We start from the raw sequence: 23,288 nt of genomic DNA on the forward strand, positions 1-23,288 counted from the left end.
GTCAAACAAACACAGCACACACTCAGGCATATCATAATCAGTTGAAAACAAAAGACAAGAGAAAATTTGAAGTTAAAGGACACATTATATATATTTTTACACCCATAGGCAAAAACAGAAAAAAACTCAAAACCATATCTCATATCTTACACAAAACCTAACTCAAAATGTTTTACAAATAAAAATGTAAAACATAAAACTAAAACTTCTAGAAGAAACCCTAGGTAAAAATATCTGTGGCTTCTGGTTAGGCAAAGAATTTCAAGATATTACATAAAAAAAAAAGATCCATTAAAGAAAATGTAAGTTGGAAATTATCCAATTTGAAAACTTTTGGTCTGTGAAAGTCACTGTTAATCACATGATAAGCTTGAGATTGGAAAAAAAATTGAAAATCACACTTCTGACCAAGTTCTTATATTCAGAAAATATAAATAATTTACAAAACAACAACTGACTTTTTTTTTTTTTAAGCTTTCTAGGTGATTTAAACTTATAGCAAAGTTTGGAAACCTCTCTTCTACAGCATCCTCTTTTACTTTTCTTAGAAACATAACTCTCCTTCTGTCTTAGATTACAGTTGGCTTTGAAACATGAATCTAAACCCCAGACTCACTCATTCATATTCCCTTGAATATGTCTGGGGTGGCTTTCTGGTGTATATATTGGCAGCCTACAGGCAGCTGGGCTGATATTTCACTTTTGGTCCTTCTGTCACTTCTGTTTATTCTATTCTTTCTTGGCACCTGTAGATTTAAATGTGACTTTAGATTTCAGGCAGGCACATCTTTTGAAAAGCAAAATATAGAATCTAAAATGACTGACATTTACTTTGAAAGATTATTAAATGGAAATGCATCTCAACCTGTCCATATGACTTATAAATTGTGATGTTTATAGATGTTTAAGCAGGGGTGCCTGGGTGGCTCTGTCAGTTGAGTGACTACCTTCAGCTCGGGTCATGATCCCAGGATCTGGGGATTGAACCCCACATCAGGCTCCCACCCCAACGGAGATCCTCTTCTCCCTCTCCTGCTGCTTGCCACTCTGCCTACTTGTTCTCTCTCTCTCTGTGTCAAATAAATAAAATCTTTAATATATATATATCCTTAAGCCCCTCTCCAGGAGCAAATTGAACTTGCTTCTTTTCATTCAGGATAGACGTTTAGGCAAATCCATTGATGTAGATGAGTTGTAGTAAACTAATTTCTTTAGTATTAATTTTTATGATTTGCTCAAAAGTTTATTTCTAAGAATAATTTTCCATTAGAGTGGTGACATTCAAATTTTGGTAGACATGAAAATCACCTAGGGAAGGGGTTTTTAAAAATGTAGATTTTTTTTTTTTTTTGATGTAGATTCTTGATCTCCTATCCATGCAGATTGTGTGTAGTTAACATTGAGGTAAATTCCCCAAACCCGTATTTGTAAGTACCTTTCCACAACTGTAATGCAGCTGGGGCCAGAGAACACTGCTTAAAGTCCTAAAGAAGATCATCTCTAAGAATTTTATGTATTTATGTGTTTCCTATAACTGAGAACTAGCACAGCCATTGACCTTCACCAATGTAGACATTCTGAGGCAAAGTAGAGCTTGGTAAAATATAAGGGAGGAAAATCTAGCTTTGAAAATGGTCCTCCCCTTTAACTGCCTTTTTTAGTAAATGACAGCTCTTGTGAAAAAACTCACTGGAGAGTTATTATGGGCCAAGTGTGATAACAATCATTAATATGCTGGCCACAAATGCAATTCATTTGGTAAACGCCAGGTTCTTTGAAGCATGAAGTACCTTATGTAATTGCATTTTGCAGCAAGGATGTGGCAATGGACCCCTGGGTGGCCCTGTGGATCTCTCCCGCGAAGCACGGGATGGAAACTTTGGTGTGTCCTGAAATGGAGCTGTTTCAGTTTCCATCCTTCCTCCCATTCCATTTTCTGAATTATCAGAATCAAAAGGGAAAGAATATTTTTCCTGTTTTTATATCTTATGGTCCTGACTAAATGTGAAAATATTCTGACTCTTTAGAAAGGTGGTATTAAAAAGCAGTTTAGTTTCTCATATGTATGTAACGATTATTATGAAACCAGCAAGGGAAAACGGGAAAGCAATTTGATTATCACCACAGTATTGTGTCGCCTTTTGCTTTTTCTCTAGGTTTTATTCTTTTCTGTAGTGAGGAATCTTATATCTATCCCCCAAATACTTTCCTCATCAAATGCATTTTCTTTTTTACTTCATTTGCCATTAGATTTTGCTAAGTACAACTGGGAATGACATTATGGTCTCAGATAATAGAAGAAAAATTAAATGTGTTGAAAAGCTGTCTGATGCCTTTTCTGGGAAGGTAAGCTTCCTTGTCATGAATGAACCTATTGGCTGATTTCTAATGGAGGACACAGGAGTGTGATTTTAGAAAATCCTATTGTGAGTTTTGGGAGCTCAAGCGAGCCACAGCCATACGATGCCGCTGCTCAAGCATCCCATCCTTTGCATTTGTTAAATTGTATTTCTCATTAGAGATAACACTTGTAACAAGCCAGAGGAAAGTAGGTCTCGCTGCAGCTTAATTTGAGAAAATTGATTAAGATAAATTTAAGATTGTGCCCATCTTAGAGAAAAATGAAAAAACTCATTATGAAAAGAATCGGCTGCTTGCTGGTATTCTGATGGGGAGCAATTTAATGAGCAAATTTATGAACTGTTGAAGCCAAATTTTTAGCATTTGCATTTTGCTTGGTGGTTCCCAAAGAAAAATATTAACCCACAGAAGGAAGAAGTGAGCAGATGTTGACATAGAAAAATTGGAAAATACACATGTTATAAAAGAAAGTTAATATTATTGTTAACATTTAGATGCACATGCTTTTGGCCTGTTTTCTATGAGTGTGTGTTTGTATTTTTGGCATCATAATTTATATACTGTTTTGTATACTGCTTTTTTTCACCTATTCTTAGATTTCCCAATGCTGTTAAATTTTTTTCAGAAACATAAATTTACTGTTTGTACAATACTACCTTTATACATTATAAAGGTGGATGAAGGTTTATCTTACAAGATTACTCTAATAATCTTGATCCATCATAGAAGACCTAAAATATTTGTGGAAGACTCCATATTTTCAACAAGTAAATTAAATGGCAGATGGTGGATTCTGGATCTCCCTGTTTATAGTAACTAACTCACTTATTAAGAAAATTTTAAACGTTGATTAAGATTATAGGCTTTAAGAACTGGTTATTTGGGGAATGTCGTTTGTTAGCTTTGGGGTTGATTCATTGTTTCCTGAGTGGCTTCCATGTTTGAAGTCAGTAGATTAAAGAGAGTTCCAGTCTTTTCTGAAGGAGGAGGGAAGGGAGGAAAGGTTTATACATTTAGCAAAATTGTGGGATTTTATTGTGAAGTCTCCCGGCTGGGTATTGAGGAGATCTGGTCCCAGTAACTTCTCTGATTAGGTAGGAGAAGGTTGCTCCCTTTGGTTTATGGTGAGAAGCATGGAAGTCTGTAAAGTGATCAGAGCTTGGCATAGAAATATTTTGGGCGAGAGGCGATAAAGTCTACTTTTACCAAATTAGAATTTGAGATCTTCTGACTCTAAGGGTTTTCGTCAGCCATTATAGAAGCTTAGAGTGGGAAGAAGACTGACTAGAGTTCCAAACTGAAAGTCTGAGTGAAGGGCTGTTCATCACAAATAAATGAGTGAATGAATGAATGTCTCTGACTATTCAGTTCTCTGACACAACCTGGGTGTCTAATGTTTCTATTCAATTCTCACACCAACTCTTGGAGTTAACATCAGACCCTATAGGTTAAGGGTTCAGTCTCACAAGTTTGCCCCCCACTTCAGATCCTAGCTGCAATGAAGTGCCCAGGCTATCTGCACTTCTGTCTGACTTGGCTACAAATTTGAGGATTCCCAAAATTCCCTCTTTAGAGTTGATAATTTGCTGGAATGAAAATTCTATACTTATTATTACCCACTTTATTATAAAGGATAAAAATAAACAGTAAGATGAGCAAGTGCATAAAGGGAGATCTAAAAAGGTCTCCAACACAGGATCTTCTGTCTCAGTGCCATTGGGGTGTATCACCTTGACACCTTGACGTGTTCATCAATTTCAGAGTATTGCCAGGTGAACTGGGGAGATCCCAGTCCTCGACCCAGCCTGTCCCAAAAATGTTGTTGAATGTTCTTGTTCTCACCACAAGGAAAAACTCAAGGACAGACACAGTACAGCAAATGAGTGACACAGTGGGAAAGTTTAGTAAAGCACAAATACAGTCTCATGAAGTAAGAGTGGTCTAGCTTAAGAGAGAGAGAGAGAGCGGAGAGCCTTGGGGTTTAGGTTCTTTTTTTTTTTTTAAGATTCTATTTATTTATTTGACACACACAGAGAGAGAGAGAGAGAGAGAGATCACAAGTAGGCAGAGAGGCAGGCAGAGGTAGAGGGAGAAGGAGGCTCCCCCGCCAAGCAGGAAGCCCGATGTAGGGCTCGATCCCAGGACCACGAGACCATGACCTGAGCCAAAGGCAGAGGCCCAACCCACTGAGCCACCCAGGTGCCCCTAGGTTCTATCTTTTATTGACAGTTGTTAACTCTGGAGTGGAATATTCATTACTTGAGGTGGGGATTTCTTAGAAACAAGGTTTCCTGCCTTTTCCCCCTAATTTGGTCAGGGGTTGACTCTCTGATTTGATCTGGCTTCTTATGGAGAACTGCCAGGACAGGCCTGACTTTCATGATAGCTGGCCATGACTACTTCTGTGCCTCTTCCATGTAATGTATTAGAACCTAACAAACTGCTTACTCTAACAGAAGCTCTCAAGACTTCATCATTTGGGGAGAGGGATTTTATGGAAGTTTCATTACATAAGAATGATTAATTAAATAATTGGTCATTGAGAATGGAACTCATCTTCAGCCCCTCTCTCCTTTCAAAGGGATTTTATTGAGAAAGCAGCTTAAGTCAATTAAGCTTCACCTACAAAAAGTCATTGAGACTGCCCTACAGCTACAGAGCGGATCTCTTTAGGCCTTGCCTGTGACCTTTTTTTTCCTAAACCTATTTGTTCTTCCTCAGAGGCCTAAGTAAGTTCCTGCCTTGGTGCATCTCAGGTAGTCCTCTTGATAGTCACACTTTTGAACCCTGTCCTGATTCACTGCACAGGAGAGCTCCTGGATCTGCCTTGTCCACACTCTGCAGCCACTGACAAGCTCTGCTCCTCCCTCACCTCCATTCCAAACAACTATAACCCCATCCAGCTCCAGTGTCTGGGGCTGTTTGTCTAGGAGAAGGAAACATATAAAAGTAACATACAGAACAAGTTCCATTCAGAATTGCAAACTGGTACTTTGCCATAAAAATAACAATATTAATAACAAAAATATTAAAAGCCAGTGGTATTTATAGAGAGATTACTAAGTGCCAGGTATTGGCACTTATGAAGCTGGGAGTAGGGGTGGGGAGAATACCTAACAAGATTGGGACCAGTCAGGGAAATCCCCTTATTTCTGTTTTGCATATGAAGAATGCTAGAGTAGCTAATTAAGAGCTCTAAGCACTCTATATGCATTATTTTAATAAATTCTTAAGACAGCCCTATAAATCGTTACAACCATTTTACACATGGTGATAACATCTTTTTACTTTACTAAGTCACAAAAAAGTAGAAGTAATAGGATTCAAACCCAGTGATTCTGACTCCAGTGTCAAGGCCATAGCAGGCTAGTGATAGATCCAAAAAGGATAGGAATGAATTAAGAAAGGTTTCTTGGAAGAAGGTTTGTAAATTTTCTGAACAAAGAAGACAGAAGCCTGAGGACAGGATGGGAGAGGGAGTTCCAACTCAAAAAAATACTGTGTTCCCCTTTTTCTAGAACCTCCTATGATTTCTCTCAGCTTAATGTCTTTGAATATGCTGGTTTCTGTACTTGGGATACTTCCTGCCTTCTATTCCTTTGACTAACTTCTGTTTCTCCTATAAAATTTAATCAGACACCACCTTGTCTTTAAGACTTCCTTGCATGCCATGCTTTTGATTTATTGTTCCCTACTCACCTTGTGCTGACTGCTAATATAGCTCATGTTAGATTGATTGAAAAAAAAAAATCTTATAACCCTCTCTACATCCATGCAGTTTGCCACATAACTGCAACCCTGTCAGGAGACAGTATCTCTTTTCTTTGACTCCTTGAGCATGGTCTGGCCTTGTGAGTTTCTGTAGCCAGTAGAAAGTGGTTTAAGTGATGGTATTCCCCATTTCAGTCTTGACTTTTGTGACTCCTACTGTCTTGGAGCCCTGCCTCTTCCATGAGAAGAAGGTGGGATATCCTCCTAGCGGATGAGGAAGCACATCAGGAGAGCTGAGGCAACCCCCAACAAATACTGCCCCTGGCCAAACCACCAGCTGACTTTAGATGCATGAGGGAGCCCAGAAGAGGACTGTTAATTCCAGCCCAAATCAGCAAAACTGCCAAGTCAACCTGGAGACTCATAAGAAACAACATTATTGTTTTAAGATGCTAAATTGGGGGATGATATATTGCAAGAGGTTACCAGCAGATACAGAAATTGATGTCCATAATGAAATGCTGAAGTATGTAGCATTGGCTTTCTGTCCAAGTGGTAAGTGGGGGCTAGAAAAATGGTAGGCAAACTATCAACTCAGGCTGGAAAAATGGTGAGGACATTTTTACAGGAAGCTGGCAGAATAGCAACCTAAATTATATAATAAGGAAGTGACTAGCAAATTGCCTATAGTACCTTGGAAAATGGAATCTCTAACAAACTTTTGGATTTGGCTGAGAATATCTCTTGGTGCAGTGTTGGAAATATCAAGTAGTTGCTGCCTGATGAAAATGAAAGAAAAGGATAACATCATCAACAAAAAAGCTGATCAGGTTGCAAAATGTGAAGTCTGGAAAATTAAAATGTTTCTCATCTCCACCCTCTCAAGCCAGTAAAAGAGCAAATAAAAATTATGTCAGAAAGATACGGTCTTGGGGTAAAAATGGATATGGAAACAAGGATGTATAGAACCTAGGCAAACGCATTTTGATCAACTAAAGGAAAAACATAATTGGTTAGCAGTGAAAAATTAATATGCAAAGAATCTAGAAAGCTATGAGATATTTTTTTAAAAATAGGAACATGCACTTATTTTTAAACCTCCCAACTTCTTTTCTCTCTTTTAGTAATTGTCAACCTTCTCTCTTCTCTCATTTGCTTTCTATATTTCTTTTTGCTTATTCCTACCTATCTCTCAAAGCTGGGAACAACATAACAATCTAAATATGATGATCCTTGTAACATTTTTCAAACCATCCATTTTGTGTAATGGACACTGCATGATGAGTTTTAAACATTCTTAGGATAATTGAATACATGGTGATTATATTGCTGAGTAAATTTGTAAGTTTATAGAAGAAAGTATAACTTAATACCCAAGTATTATTGTAGTGAGAAAACATCTTTTAAATTGGAAACTAAAGACAAAGCAATTTATCAGGTGCAAGGTGTCAACTGAAAGTTCCTGAAAATAGAAGCTTCTAGATTTCTTTCTTTTTCTTTTTCATTTTTTTCTTTCTTTCTTTTTTTTTTTTTTGCAAGCTTGGGGGTTCCTTTAACTACTTGTGGAATTGGATACAGTTTGTTGCCTCACCTTTCAAGCTTCTGCATTCTGCAAGTCACAGGGTGGGGGTATTTGTGTTTGACAAAATTGAAAAGGATAGGATAGAAGTAAAAAAAAATCGCATGTTGTAATATTCTGTTCTCATTGCCAAAGTAGGCTCAGCTCCTTCCTGGTCAAATGAGGTCAGCTGGAGACCTCCCTCTGTGTCACTTTCAGAGAAATCCATTTGCAGTCTCCACATATTTTCAGTGAGCAGATGATAATGATGATGATGATGAAGAAGAAGAAGGAGGAGGAGGAGGAAGAGGAGGAGGAGGAGGAGGAGGAGGAGGAGAATTATTGCTTTTCTGAATAATTCTTGGAATACAATTTCTTGTGGTACAAAATGGATGAAGGATAAGATATTTTGATTCCGAACAGTTCATTGGTGTGGTGTGGTGGCTATTAAGCAAGAAAGCATCATAGGATGCATCAGCAAAAGAAGGAATAGTGAAATGTGATAAGCAAGTGTCTACTTTCAACCCTGTCATGGCTGAAAGTTCACTAAAACTAGCAACCAGGCTTATTTCTCTGTGGTCAGGAAGTTGTTGGAGGGGTGTAGAAACAAGCAGGTAGAATCATAAGTTGAGCCTATAAAGGATTTGAAGAAAAGATCAAAGAGCATCTAAGACTACTAATCGTGAGTGTATGCTGGTCACATTGTATCAGGAAGGTTGCCTGAACTTTAGGACTTCTGTTTCTGGAATGATGGAATGACTTGTATCAAACTAATTCTCCTGCCAAGATAAACTGTAAAAGCTGGATAAAACAGTAGTTTGAAAGCACCCAGAAGTAGCCTCGTCAGCCAAAATTTGAAAGGCCAAGAACTCTGAGAAAAATGAGGTGTTCTGGGGAGAGCCCATATTTATTTCCACATCTCTTCTTGGGAAATTTGCCAATTTATAAATTGGAGAATAGAAGTCTAGCAGGTAGAAGCATGCTGGGATTTTAATATTTTCACTAGGCTGAAGAAACAGATTTTGGAACTTGAGACTGCCAGGGTAGCAAGGTATTGAAGAATCAAAGTCCTAGAAAGAAGAGAATCTTAAAGAAATGAGTCTGAAATTCTGTGTGAAATTTCCTGTGGCATCCACAAACTCCTAGCTGTGCTCACATGAGATAAAGTAAGCCAATTCTCTGAAGAAAAAGTAGAAAGTAGAAACTGAGCACAGGTTTTTGAGTCATCTAATACTGAGTAAACAGAGGTTGGGTTTCAGGAGTCAACAAGTTAGGAAAGCCCTAGGAAATTCATATGATGCTTTTAGCTAAGACTCTAGAAGGGAAACACACCAAGGGATAGGTAAGCCATAACATTAAAGCAATCCTGAAATATAGAGTTTCCCATTATTTATTCTGTTTTACAAACTATCTCAAAATTTAGAGGCTTAAGACCATAATATATCATTATTTCTCACAATTCTAGAGGTTGATGGATTCACTTGGTTGGTTCTTACTTGGTGTCCTTCATGTGCAGCCAGATAGTGCTTGAGGCTGGATTCTTTTGAAAGCTGCTTCACTAATGTCTCTGGAGCCTGAGTTGCACATCTAAAATAACAGGGGAGTAGTTGAACATTTGTCCCTGTAAGAGTCCTCTCCACATGAATAATTTTAGCTTCTTCACAGATGGAAGACTTAGGATAAATGGATTTCTTTTAAGGTGAATAGCTTCTTCTAGAATGGGCATTTTAATATACAGGAAGTAGAGCTAGTGGTATTTTAAGACCTGGGCCCCCAAATGGTACAGAATCACTTCTGCATATTCTGGATCAAAGCAGTCCCAAAGCCAATCTAATTATAAGAGAAGAACTAAACCCTTCAACTCAATGGGAGGAGTGTCAATGAATTTGAAGCCATCTTTATTATGACACAAACTAGTTGTCATAAAGCTTTAAGCCTAGCCTTGATTGGATGAAACTGATCTTTACATACTCTACCTGCCTGTCAGAAAAAAATGAAATCCCCCAAGAAGAATGATTACTTCATCCAGAGATCCTACAAGTTGTTCATGAACATTGTTCATGAACAACAGTGAAAAATTCCTAAGAATGCCAAGAAATAGGACCTGGTCAGAAAGCAAAAGAAAAAGCAAATAATAGGAATAGACCAGATGTTGGAGTCATAATACAGGGAATTTAAAGATAACTGTGATTAATATGATCAAAACATTTTTGAAAGATGGAGATTTGAAAAAAAAAAAAGATGGAGAGTTTTGCCAGAAAACCAGTATCTATAAAAAAGAATTGAGTCAAATGGGAATTCTAAACTTAAAAACACAGTCTCAGATACTATGAATTCAGCAGATCAAGCAGAGAATAAGAATGAATCATTAAACAGAACTACAGAGTAATAGAAAAAAAAAATCCAGGTCTAAACACAAAAAGGAGAAAAGGATTGAAAATATTGAATGAATGTTTGAAACATTTGATAGATGGTTAAAATGACTACCATATATAATTGGAGTTCCAGGAAAAGAAGAGATGAAAGGAAATAGAAACAATTCATTTTAGAGACTACTGGCTAGGAATCTTCCATAAGTTGGAAAACATCAAGCTCACAGAGTCAAGGAGTATTATAAACCCCGAGCAAGATTAATACAAAGGAAATCAATCTAGATACATTATTCAAATTGATAAAAGCAAAGTACAAAAAAAATAATCTTTACAGTAACAACAACAAGACATTCCCCTTCAAAATAAGATTGAAAGTTGACTTTTCAACAGAAATGTTGAATACCAGAATTCAATATAGTGATTGATATCTTTAAAGTGTTGGAAGAAAATAATTGCCAATTTAAACTTCTATATATAATAAAACAATCCTTATAAAATAAAGTGATATAAAGACATTTAAACAAACAAAAATAAGAGAATGTATCTCTAAAAGATCTGTACTAAAAAAACTATTGAAAGGGAAATTTTAAGCAAAACATGATCTCAAATGGAAAAAAATAATTCAGGAAGGAATGAAGATCATTTTGAGTGGGGAAACAGTGAGGAAATCTAAATAAATATTGATGATTAAAAAATTACAAAATCTTTTATGGTTTAAAATATATAGACAGCTATAATACATGAGAACAATGACATAAAAGGCAACTTTCTCTTCAAAGGTGTTGAAGTGTTTAAGGTTGTGAGTCTGGAAAGCAGTAAAAGAACTAAGGAAGACTGTTATAAATTAAAGATGCATCTTTAAATGTCTATGATAACCATCAAAACCACTGTTGTGGAAGAAAATAGAAAAACAGTTTTAAAAATACTTGACTGAATCAGGGACACTTGGGTGTTTAAGTTTTTTAATCATCTGCCTTCAGCTCAGGTCATGATCCCAGAGTCCTGGGATGAAGTCTGGCATTGGGCTCCCTGCTCAGTGGGCAGTCTTCTTCTTCTTCTCCCTCTGCAACTGCCCCTGCTTGTGCTCTCTCTCTGACAAATAAATAATTTCTTTAAGAGAAAAAAAATGATTGAGTCAAAAGAAGGCAAGAAAGTGTGAAAATAACAAAAATAGATGTAACAACAAAAAATAATCAGATAATAGATTTAACCCCAAATTTATTAGTAATTATATTAAATGTAAATGAGCTAAACCCACTAACAGAAAAAGATTGATAGAGTATATATACATAAAAAAAAATCAGGCTATATGCTCTTTACAAGGTGTAAATTTTAAAGCAAAGAGTAAAAATACAGAAAAAGTATGTTATGCAACTACCCAAAAGAAAGCTGATATAAAATAAATATTCCAATATAAGGGAAAGTAAATTTCAAGGAAATACCACAAGTAGAGATTAAAAGATACTTTATCAGAAGAAGATAGACATATAAAAAGCAAAAATCATAGTTGGGGATTTTAACTAAGTAGTCTCAGTGATAAATAGAACAAACAGACAAAAAAACTTAAAAGAAGGGGGGGCAACCAATATGGAAATAGGCAATCTGAGCAATATATTAATAAACTTGAATTAATTGGCCCACATATACCATGAAACTACCAAAAAAGAATTATTTTTAAGCACATATGTGATATTTGCCAAAATAGATGCAATTTCAGCTGTAAGGAAAATCTTAAATTGTAAAGGAATGAAAATTTAATACTATATACTCTGACAAAATGGTAAACTTGAGATCAAAAATTAAAAAATAACAAAAAAGTTCCCCAAATTTAAGAGATTAAATAATACACTTCCAGAGACTCATGTGTCAAAGAAGAAATTAAAATCTAAATGGAACATATTTTTAGCTGAATAACAATGAAACTATGAAATATAAAATGTGACGATGTAGATGACCAGTCCAAAAAAAATAAAAATGTGCAGCTTTGAACATCTGTCTTAGAGAAGACATGCTGAAAATCAGTCATCTGAGCAGATATTTCAGAAAGAAACAAGGACAAACAAAGCTCAAAGGAAGGGAAAAGAAGTAAATAATAAGGAAAAAACTAAAAATCAATTAAATAATAAATACATAAACAATAGAAAGAAACAACAGAGTTAGATATTCATTTTTGGAAAGGTTAATAAAGTTGATAAATCCTTCACAAGACTGATCAAGAGAAAACACAAGTTATCAATAACCAAAATAAAAAGAATTTATCAATACAGACTCCTAAGACATTTTAAAAAAATCAAAGAATATTATGATAACTTTGTGCTGGTAAGTACCACAATTTGGTTAAAATATACAAATTTCTTGGGAAAAAAAAAAGAAATAGAAAACATGGACATTCCCATAACAAAAGAGGAAATTCCAGAGCCAGATGGTTTCACAGGCAACATCAAGGTCCCCGAATTAGAGCTGAGTATCTGTACTTTATCCTGAAGTCACAGAGGTATAATTGAATGTACTAGGGAGACCAGACCAAAAACCATTAGAGGAAAAAATGAGGTAGCATATAATTAAGCTATTACATTGTTGATATAAGCTTCTAGTCATGTGGAGCAAAATCACAAAGAACAATGAAGCCTTTTGAAGTCAGAAAAGGGCTCAAATGGGTGATGTTTCTCATCATGACTACCCAGGAAGTAGCAGATTTATAAACATTTTTGTTTTCATAAAGAAACAAAGTTATAAAACCTTGGGGGAAATACTGAGAGGGGAAAATATCAGCCATTTATGTCACTTAAGCTATATTGACAGGAAATCAAAAACAACCAATCAGTGTAGTTTGATGCAATGTTAAAAGAAAACCAAGTTTACTGCTTAATTAATTTTGTTATTTGAGTTTAACAAAGCACTGAACAATCTCTTGTCCTCAGAAAATTGGGGTAGATTCAACAGCCATTCAAAAGGGTTAGTTTCAAACAAATATTTTGAAAGTCTCAGAAGGCTAGAAGTAGGGCCAAAGACCTTGAATGCTCTCTGTGATTTTTCCCTTGATTAATTGGCCTTAGCCAGACTTTTGTTGTGTTTTTGTCTGGGGTTATTTTGGATGACATTCCACTTGTCACATTTCAAGACTTTCTAGTGGGATGCTGCTAGGTTCCTGCTAGTATCTCCACAAATGCCTTCTGTTTGACATCATTTTCTCTTCCTCCCAAAGATGAATTCAACAAGCCAACTGCAAATGTCAAGAATATTGGGTGTAATTGACATTAGGACATGCTTGGCCTCTTTTTTACTGGCTGGCACTAAGCTCTGCACCAAAGTAGTCTAACTGCCTCCAAACATTTTGTTGATCTGAGAAAAATAGGTTCGTGGAAACCATTTGCATTTTCTCATAGAGAAATGCTCTGATAAAAGATTTTGTTTGGTCATTTTGGCTTCTTGTTCACCAGTTGGGGTTCACATGTTGGGCAGCGCATTAGCTTTCTAACCCTGCCATAATACAGTCCCACAGATTGAGGACTTAAAACAACACGAATTTACCATCTTATAGTTCTGAGGGTCAGAAGTCTGACGGGTTTCACTGAGCTGAAATCAAGGTGTGAGAAGGCTGCATTTCTTTCTGCAGGCTCTGAGGGAGAACTGTTTTCCTCATATTGTCCACCTTTAAGAGGTCACCCACATTCCTTGGCTAGTGGCTCCCTTCTTTGATCTTGAAAGCCAGCAATGTAGTTAACATCTTTTGACCCTGTCTTTGTCCCATATCTCTTTCTCTGACCAAAGCCATGAAGAGTCCTCACTTATAGTGATTTGGTGATGAAAATGAGCCTACATAGATAATCCAGGATAATATTATGACTTCAGTATCTGTAATCTTATTCACACCTGCAAAATCCCTTTGCTGTGCAAGGTAACATTTTTATAGGTTCTAGGGATTAGGGTGTTGGCATTGTTGTGTGGGGTTAGGGCGTCATTACCACAGACACCTACTCTGACAAGGTAGTTAAAGGACCATATGAGGGATGGAAAACTTTTTGTGCCTGCCATGCATCAGAAGGAAGTTCTAATTTCTCTTTTCCTTTTTTGGATTGACTCTTTTGCCAGTGCTCTGCTATTTGGGGACGAAGCTGGTTTCTAGTCTCTGGGATTCACTGACAAGGAGTGATGGAAGACCGATTGGCATTCATTACCCTCAATGGTGTCCCTGACCCTAGGCAACTTTAACCCCTGTACAACAGCAAATAAAAAGCTATTTGTTATCTCTTTACTGTTTTTCTTAAGACACACATCAAGATAAAAGGGACTTTGGCTTCTTAAAGACTATACCAAGCCTTTCTTTCTGTAGGCTCTGAGGAAGAACTGTTTTCCTCATGCTGTCCAACTTCTAGAGGCAGCCCACATTCCTTGGCTAGTGGTTCCCTTCTTTGATGGCTATTGCCATTGCTTTTTTTTTTTTTTTTTTACATTTTCAGTTAAGTGCACCTAAAAAAGATGTGATGGAAAAAAAAAGATGTCACAGATTGTACATATCTTCCTTTCAACTGGATTAATTATATAAATTTATAATGGTGAAATTATTCTGTATTTTATAGAAGAAATCTTTAAGAAAGTCCAGTATGTCTCAAATTTCCCACTCTTTCCATATTGTTCCCATGCTCAATCAATTTTCCTCAGTAACATCTCTCGTTAAAAGAAGCTATTCTTAATGGAACATAACCCACAGTTTGGGAATAGCTGATTTAATAAATTTCCATACTTTTATGAAATAGGAAAAAGGTAACACTCAAATAGATTAAGTATGGCTTGACAAACATCATATAGATACTTAACTGAAAATCTAGGCTTTGACCCCAACACTTCCTTCTATACTTTAGACTTTACATCAATTTAGTTTTAATTTTAATTTGTTTCAGGTTTTCCAATTTTCTGTTTGTTAAAGGTGAAATATTTTTTTGCATTTCAGTCTCTTTGTTTTGTTTTTGTTTTTCAATTTAGGCTTATATTTTACAGGCTTTTTATCTTTATTAGAAAGGTAAAATTCAAGGACCAAACTTGACACACAGTTACTTTCTATCCCCACATCACCTTTTCTCTGACAAGGAGAGATTAGCTGTGTTGAAGAATGTTTCTTTCTTTCTTTCTTTTTTATCTTTCATGTAAAGACTTACATTCCCCTCACTTCCTCTCCCCTTCTAGTTCTAGTCCTCTTTTCTTTAAATAATAGCCCACACTCTACAAGCCTTCTTGTTTCCTCATGGGTCTGGGTCTAAGACTAACAAAGGGCAGATACAAATAGCTGTAGCAGTGAACATTGATTTAGTTGCTTGGCCACATTTTTACTTGGGTCCTCTCTGAGTCTTTCCTCCAGATGCTTACCTAATTTTCTTCTTCCTTAGTCTATTTTTTCCCCTTCTAAAGAAAATGTAGCTAGCTCCATCAACATCAGTTTTCCGTCAACGTAAGCAGGAGTTAGCTTCCCAAAAAAGATGGCTATATTGAGCATTTATGTAGCACCTTCCCCCTCAGCAATTAAAAACCTTCCATAGGAGTGAGAGTTACCATCTCTGTTACATTGCTGATGAGAAATGGAGGCAGGGAGTAGGAGGAAAATGATACTAGAAGGTGGGAAGAAGACATATCATCAGTTACACTTTACAGATGAAGAGCAACTAAAGTAGAGATTAGTCTATCCAACTATTTCCTTTTATTATTTGGGGCTTTTGGGGAAGTCATAGTGTTGGAGCATTGATCAGTAGATTGACTTGCCAAGAAATCAATCCAGTACTCAAATGAAGATGCCTAAAATAGATCCACAAAGCCCAAGGATGAGGGAGTCTTAATATTTAGGCAAGACAAGTGGCTCAGAATATGACATGGCACCATAAGGAATGGCCTTGTTCAAGGCTAGAATGTCTTTAATTTGGACGCTATTCTGTCTCTTTCTCTTTAGTCTCCACAAATCTCCATTTTCTCATGTGTGAAATGGAGATAGGTAACTAGGTTTGGTTTTTTTTTTCAAGTTTAAGTGATAAAAAAGCTTGAACATGTTTAAAAGCTGATGGTAAAGACCCAATGGAAAGAAAGAGATTTAAGATAGAAGAGAGAAGGGATAATTTATAAAGCAAGGTCCTTCCCTTGGTAAGGAAATGGTGGGATAATAAGCCTTAGAAAAAGGGCCCTCTATCAAAAAGAATGAAATCTTGCCATTTACATGAGATGGATGGAGACAGAGAGTATTATGCTAATTGAAAAAGTCAGAGAAAGGCAAATACCGTGTGATTTCACTCCTATGTGGAATTTAAGAAACAAAACAGATGAACATAGAGGAAGGTGAAAAGAAGAGAGTGAGAGGGAAGGAAGCAAACCGTAAATGACTCTTAACAATAGAGAAGAAACAGAGGGTTGATGGACGGAGGTGGCTGAGGGATGGGCTAAACGGATGGTGCGTACCAAAGCGGGTACTTGTTGTGAGGAACACTGGGTGTTACATGTTAAGTGATGAGCCCCTCAGTTTTACACCTGAAACCAATTTTACCATACATGTTAACTAACTAGAATTTAAATAAATTTGAAATTTAAAAAAAGAAGGGTTCTCTTCTATAGTGGCAGGAGGAGGCAAGGTCGGAGAACGGCTGCGTAAACCCAGAGGTTTGAAATGTGGTAGTGGAAGGTGGAAGGGAGTCTCCTCTGAGACTTTATCTTCTCTGTGAAGGAGAAGTTGATGCCACCTGCTCTGAGGATTGGAGGATGTGAAGAAGTTGGAGAATTGATGACAGTGAAAAAGGTATGGAATCCTTACTGTGGAGAATAGGAAAGAGAACAGATAAAAACTCAATAGTATTTCTTGGCAGTGTTTCGTGTCCTGTTAAGGCTGTTGAACATGAATATATAATGAAAACTGTTGGCCCTGTGGCATTTTCTGTGACAATACTCAGCAAGCTTTGAAGATAGCTGGGTCCACTGAGAAGAGCCAAGTAAATATAATGAGAAGAACTGAGGAAAGCAATTAAGGAAATGGAGAAGAAAGTTGTGAGACATTGAATATCAGCAGGATAGGGAAAGAAAAGAAGCAAGGAGGACCCAGATAAGTGAGAAATTGTGAGGATGGTCAAATGCATTCAAGAGCTGGCTTCACAGAAGTAACTGGATGAGCCACCGGAACGAATAAGAGCTATGAGATGTCTAAGTTCTTGATTTTAAAGGTGGAACTTTTCTGACTAACGAAGTCCAGAAGGTGGTAATGAAAACACACAACCAAAGTTGGGAGTGGAGGAGAAGGTGACTAGAGATGAAGAATATAAGAAACCCAGAAGCCAGAATGTTGAGTATTAATATCAATGTTAAAGTCACAAAGGACATTGATGTTAGGATTTGGATATAGAGATAGTAGATAAAAGTGAAAGGGAGAGTAGAGGACGGTAGAGCCAAAAGCCTAAGTCTTAATGCAGCAGGGGTTTTACAAGAAAGTACAGGAACAATAAAGGGAAAATGGCAGCACGGAGGAAGGAGGGTGCTTCCCTCCCTCTGGACTCTGGGGTATGTGGTTGTGCAAATTCTCTATGAGAATGCCATGTAGGAAGTTATATAGTTAGGAGAGAACCAACATTCTACAAAATGGAAACAGAATACCTACATTATGGAGTTCTCAGGATTAAATGAGATAGTGCATGTTGAAATGCTTGCCTTACAAAATGATGGTTTTATATATTAAAAAATGCTCAATTTAAAACACGCAAGCTACTCTGCTAAGTGCATTTTGTGCATTACCTGATATAATCCTAACAGTCTGATAGGCAAGTATTATTATTATCTGTATTTTATAAAGTAAGAAGCTAGGTTTTGGAGGGGTTAAATAACTTGTGTGGGTCTGCTAGCTCAAAAATGACAAATGTGAATTTGAGCCCACACTTTTTTTTTTTTTTAAGATTTTTTTTTTTTAATTTATTTATCAGAGAGAGAGAGGGGGAGAGAGCGAGCACAGGCAGACAGAATGGCAGGCAGAGGCAGAGGGAGAAGCAGGCTCCCTGCTGAGCAAGGAGCCCGATGTGGGACTCGATCCCAGGACGCTGGGATCATGACCTGAGCCGAAGGCAGCTGCTTAACCAACTGAGCCACCCAGGCGTCCCGAGCCCACACTTTTTAGCACTATTTTATACTGCCTACTTTTGTTTTAAAAACAACTGTTTGTTATCCAACAAATCCGACAATAAATCTGACAACTGTACACATCCAGTTGTCATATGAATGATCTCAAGATAAGAATTTATTTTAAAATCACTTAGGTAAGTCTAAATTAGTCAGGCGAAATATTTTGGGTAAATACGAAAGTTCCTAAATGTGTATGTTTATGTTATTTTTAGCATGAAAATCTCACTACTGTCATACCCTACTTGTGGGGTCAAGAAGGGAGATTAAGGCAAGTTAATAATATTTTTGAGCCTGGTGCCTCAGGGTATATCTGCAAGGCTACTTTGGACTCTTTGATCTTGATTGATGACTATGAAATAACAGGATAAGTCAAGAAGAGATGAAAATGAATTTTGAGTAAATGTAAATAGTAGGAGTAGGTCGAAATATATTACTGTGTGCAGAATGATGGGAGGGCTGTACTTCTGTTAGGAGCTCTACTTGCTTGCATCTCCTTAGTATGGATCAGAGAAGGTATGAGGGAGAGGATGAGAGCTGTTATGTCCTTCATGGGTCTTGCGGGGGACAACTGTCACTTGCATTGAGCAGTGACTCTAGGCAATCTGGAACTTCTGACCGTAATTTGGAGTCCAGAGAGTCCAAGAACTCTTGAGGGCGATAATGGCCAAGTTCTAAGAACCTTCACCTGCCTTGGACACTCATGTGTATCTCTTGGTCTTTCACACATACTGAACTTCTGGATAATATTCTCTTTCCTTTTCCAAGGAGCAAAGGTCTCCAGTAACTCAATGCAGGGCTCAACTGTGGTGCACTGCATCAGGAGAGTGCCATTGTCCTTGTTAATAGGCACTGTGTGGAGATGGAAAAGGTGCAGAGGAATTCAGATTCTAACTAAGGACATTCCAGATCGTGTCTGGGTATGGAGGATGATGAGCATCATTCCTCACACACGTGGTTGAGACTGGAGGAGAGACTGTCGTAAGAAAGAACTACTTGAGTGAATATTGACATTTTCCTTGGTGTTCCCCCACCCAAAGGGAAGTTTTTCTTTTTTTGATCCCAATCCTGAATGGACCAAAATAGTACATCGATCAATCTTTAACTCTGGGCTTCACAACCCTCGGCTATCTTCTTTTTCAGATTTGTCCTTAGGGTATGAAATAAAGGTGTTACTTTCCCAACTTAATGGAACAGAATGACCGGCTGGAACAAGTTCATTGCTGGTGGTATTATCTGTAGTAAAGAAGATTTTTTAAAAGTACATTCAGAGCCATGGAAATTTTCTGAAATATCCAGTGAGAACTTCCAGACAGCCACATCTTCTTTCTTTTGTTTCAGAAGTCCAGTCCCTGAAAGCTCTCAGTTCTGAGAATTGTTAGGTAAAGACAAAACTCTTCTGGCAGGTACTGAGAAGTTGGGTTGGTCATGACTCTGAATTGATCCCAGAATGTTAAGAAGCATGTTTCCATGCAAACCACACTTTAATAAAAAGATGACTACAGTTAAATCCAGTCCCATGAGGTTACTAAAAAATAACAATGTGTATATATTGGAAAACCTTGTGCTTCAGTAGCCAATTCTGCCAGGTACACAGAGGAGGCCTTTCTGGAAGGTTTCACCACCAATCCTGTCTATTCTGATTAGGATGGCAGTTTCCAGTTCTTTCATTTATGGTTTGTCAGTTTTTCCATTAAAGATCACAGCTTCTTGGAACACAACCTTCTGGTGTGTTTCTAATCCCTCAGAGTCTTGCTGATTGATGGCAGGCAATCCATTAGCATGCAAAACACATCCTGCACCATATCTTCGCCTAAATTTTTGGTGTGAAATTCCAAGTTTTGTAAGTCTAGTCTTTCCCACACAATCCCATACAGCTGTCTTCAGATCTGGGAAATTCTTGGACAGAAAGTAGAAAATGAGATCCTTTGCTTTCTGGAATGTGAGGAGCTTTATACAAGGGGGTAAGAGATTCCTGGTATATAACCTGGAACAAGTCTCATTTGTTCCATTTCCTTTTGAAAAAAATGCACATCATTGACCAGCTATAATTGTTACCATCCAGAATTATGATTAAGAATAAGAACAAAAAAGAGCCTAATTTTGTCAGGAAGCCTATGTTAGAGCTTGGAGCTATTTAGCCCTGGGTGATCATATACACATCATGGGAAATGGCTTTCCCTTTGGAAAAATGAAATGATCGGATGTGTTGGAATCTAAGCCCTTCCTAGGTTTCACCACACAGAAAATTCCACAGGAAATGAAAAATGTCTTGTGGTAGGAGTGTACTACCCCATATCACCAGTAGATGGCAGACTTGCATTATAGTCTGAAATAGATCTGCAGTGTGATATTGGTCGTCCAAATGGTGAAGAAGCTTATCAAGGTAGGTACAGTATCATAACCATTTGAAAAAATATTGTTTTTAATCAGAAAGCTCGTGGACTTCTAGGCAAAGATTGTCTATTTCCATTAAACCTGATGGGGGCTCCACACTTGCATAGTTGCCATGCTTTGAAAAGCACTAGATCCATTGGAGCAAACCATCTATTTCTTCTCTCACTCACTTTCATTTATTAATTTATTCAACAACTACTTGTTGAGTCTACTGTGTTACAGGTCCTGGGATAAGTGCCAAGGAAACAGAAATAAGCATAAAAGACACATTTCCAGTACTCAGGAAGCTTATCCTCCAGAGGGATAGACATGCCATTGAACAGGTAATTGTCATTGTGGTGAAAATCAACAGAGAAATTACATGGTAAACCATGTCACAGAGTGCTATGAGGAGAGGGGTATCAGGTATAACTTCCTCACTGAAGTACTGGATATGTGAGAATAATTTAAGTTTGGCTTAACAAGAAATCAGTTGAGGAAAGGAGTGGTCCCGGCAGAAGAACAGCATGTGCAAAGATTCATAGACAAGAGACGCTAAAGAGCATCCCCGGAACTAAAAGACGCCAGGAAGACTGTGGCCCAGAGCCAGACAGAGCATGCTACAGGATAAGGACAGGAGATTTCAGAGAGACTTCTAGGCCATGAAAAGGACTAATCTGGTTTCACAGAATTCTTTATTTCCTCATGATCCCATTGGCAAGGGCAGTTTTATCAGCTTCGTTAGCTGGCATCTTGGTGGGTTTGGTCCAACAGTAAAAAAGAGAACGGGCTCATTTTGACTAGGAAGTAGAGGAGAGGAACCTGGAGATCTGAACATCAAAACCGGCTTGGATCAGTTTACATCAAAAGAATATTCATTGCATTTCTGGGATCTACTAATCAATCTATCCCTTGCTGCCCAGCACCCAATGTGGTAGCAACCAGCCCGTCAAAGAGACAAAACAACCACTACCATGTCTGTGTACCATCGGCTTTATTTTCCTTAACAGTAATCGAAGCAACCTGAGTGCCAGACAGGGAGACTGACACTTTCACTGCAAGTATTTGCAACACCATGACTGAAGAGGCCTGTGCCACCCTTCACTGGCCAACTGTTAGCCCCTTATTCATCAATATCAGTTAAGCAATTGTATTTTTCTGAAAATCTCAGCTCTTCAATAACATGGCTTCTTGGCAAATGACTGTGAATTACTTCCTGGAGTGTTTCTTTCTTTTTTTTTTTTTTTAAGATTTTTTATTTATTTATTTGACAGACAGATCACAAGCAGGCAGAGAGAGAGAGAGGAGGAAACAGGCTCCCTGTTGAGCAGAGATTCCCGATGTGGGGCTCGATCCCAGGACCCTGAGATCATGACCTGAGCCAAAGGCAGAGGCTTTAACCCACTAAGCCACCCAGGCGCCCCTCCTGGAGTGTTTCTACACAGCAGAGGGAACAAGTATCATTATAGATTTTCTGGCTGTAAAACCAAGACAGGTATTAGATTTTAGAATTATAGGCTGAATGAGCACCTGGGTGGCTCAGTCAGTTAAACGTCCGCCTTTGACTCAGGTCATGATCCCAGAGTCCTGGAATCGAGTTCCGCACTGAGCTCCCTACTCAGTGGGGAGTCTGCTTCTCCCTTTGATCCTCAACCCACTCTGTGTTTCCTCTCTCAAACAAATAAATAAAATCCTTAAAACAAAAAACAAACAAAAAAAGAATTATAGGCTGAAGGCAGGTTATCACTTAATTTTAAAAGCAAAGTAGGTTTGTGATCTGCTGTGAGTCTTGGAGTTTCCATGGAGAAGGTAGACAAAATTGTATCTGCAAACTCAGATGACTAGTTCATATACTGACCCTCCCCGGTTCTGTTTTAAATGTCTATCATAATGAGTTTTGTGATCATTTGTGAGATTTGGTTTAAAGCCCACAAAATCCAAAGTCAGTGACTTTTTTTTCACTGCCTTCATGTGGAGCTGAGCACATTTACATAATGCAAATTCTGTGTGTGAGAAATCAGAGATGCTTTGGGGCTACTGGAAGTTTCTCATTTAGCTCATAGTGTAGTGACATTTTTAGATCACTTAGTGAAAAAATCAAGAACTATTTATTCTCAAGACCAGGGTGCAGTTTGGTGGAATACAGTGACCAGCCATTTATTTTTACCTATTTCCTTGCTTGATCTAACCATACACTTAACTGTCGGTTACTATAAATATAATGAGGATTTATTTGGGGATATGAGTCCAGAGTCTTAGAGAGTTTTATTAGCATTCATAAATATTTGTATTCTAGGCCCAGTTGTATTATTGTTGTTTTGTATATACTCACACATAAAATTTGCAAGGCTACTTATTTTATCAACTCAGGCATGCCCCTACTCCTAGACAGAAAATATATTAGAGATGGTAAAAATAAGGACCTGTCAGTAGCTCAGCCATATTTCTTCAAGTAGAACCCATTTTTACTAGAACCATCTTGCTTGGAGTCAGCCTGAATCAGTGGTGGGTCAAAATGCCCTCTCCTTTCCATGCCACACTTCTTTCCTTCCTGGCTCGAAGTCCTCACCTTTAGAAGTAATTATGGATGATACCATCCATTAAGAGATGGTTTTTCCACTGGATGAGACATGGAGATGACCTTATGTGTTGCACATAACCGTGGGTTATCTCAAGTTATGTACAATTCTTAGTGTGTTAATTAAACTCCACTTTCCTTCTTCTCCCACTCACAAAATATAATTGTATCCATGCTAGTTTATATAAAAAGTGAACGT

Source organism: Mustela erminea, chromosome 14 (genome assembly GCF_009829155.1).
Source record: "Mustela erminea isolate mMusErm1 chromosome 14, mMusErm1.Pri, whole genome shotgun sequence".
Lineage (NCBI taxonomy): Eukaryota > Metazoa > Chordata > Mammalia > Carnivora > Mustelidae > Mustela > Mustela erminea.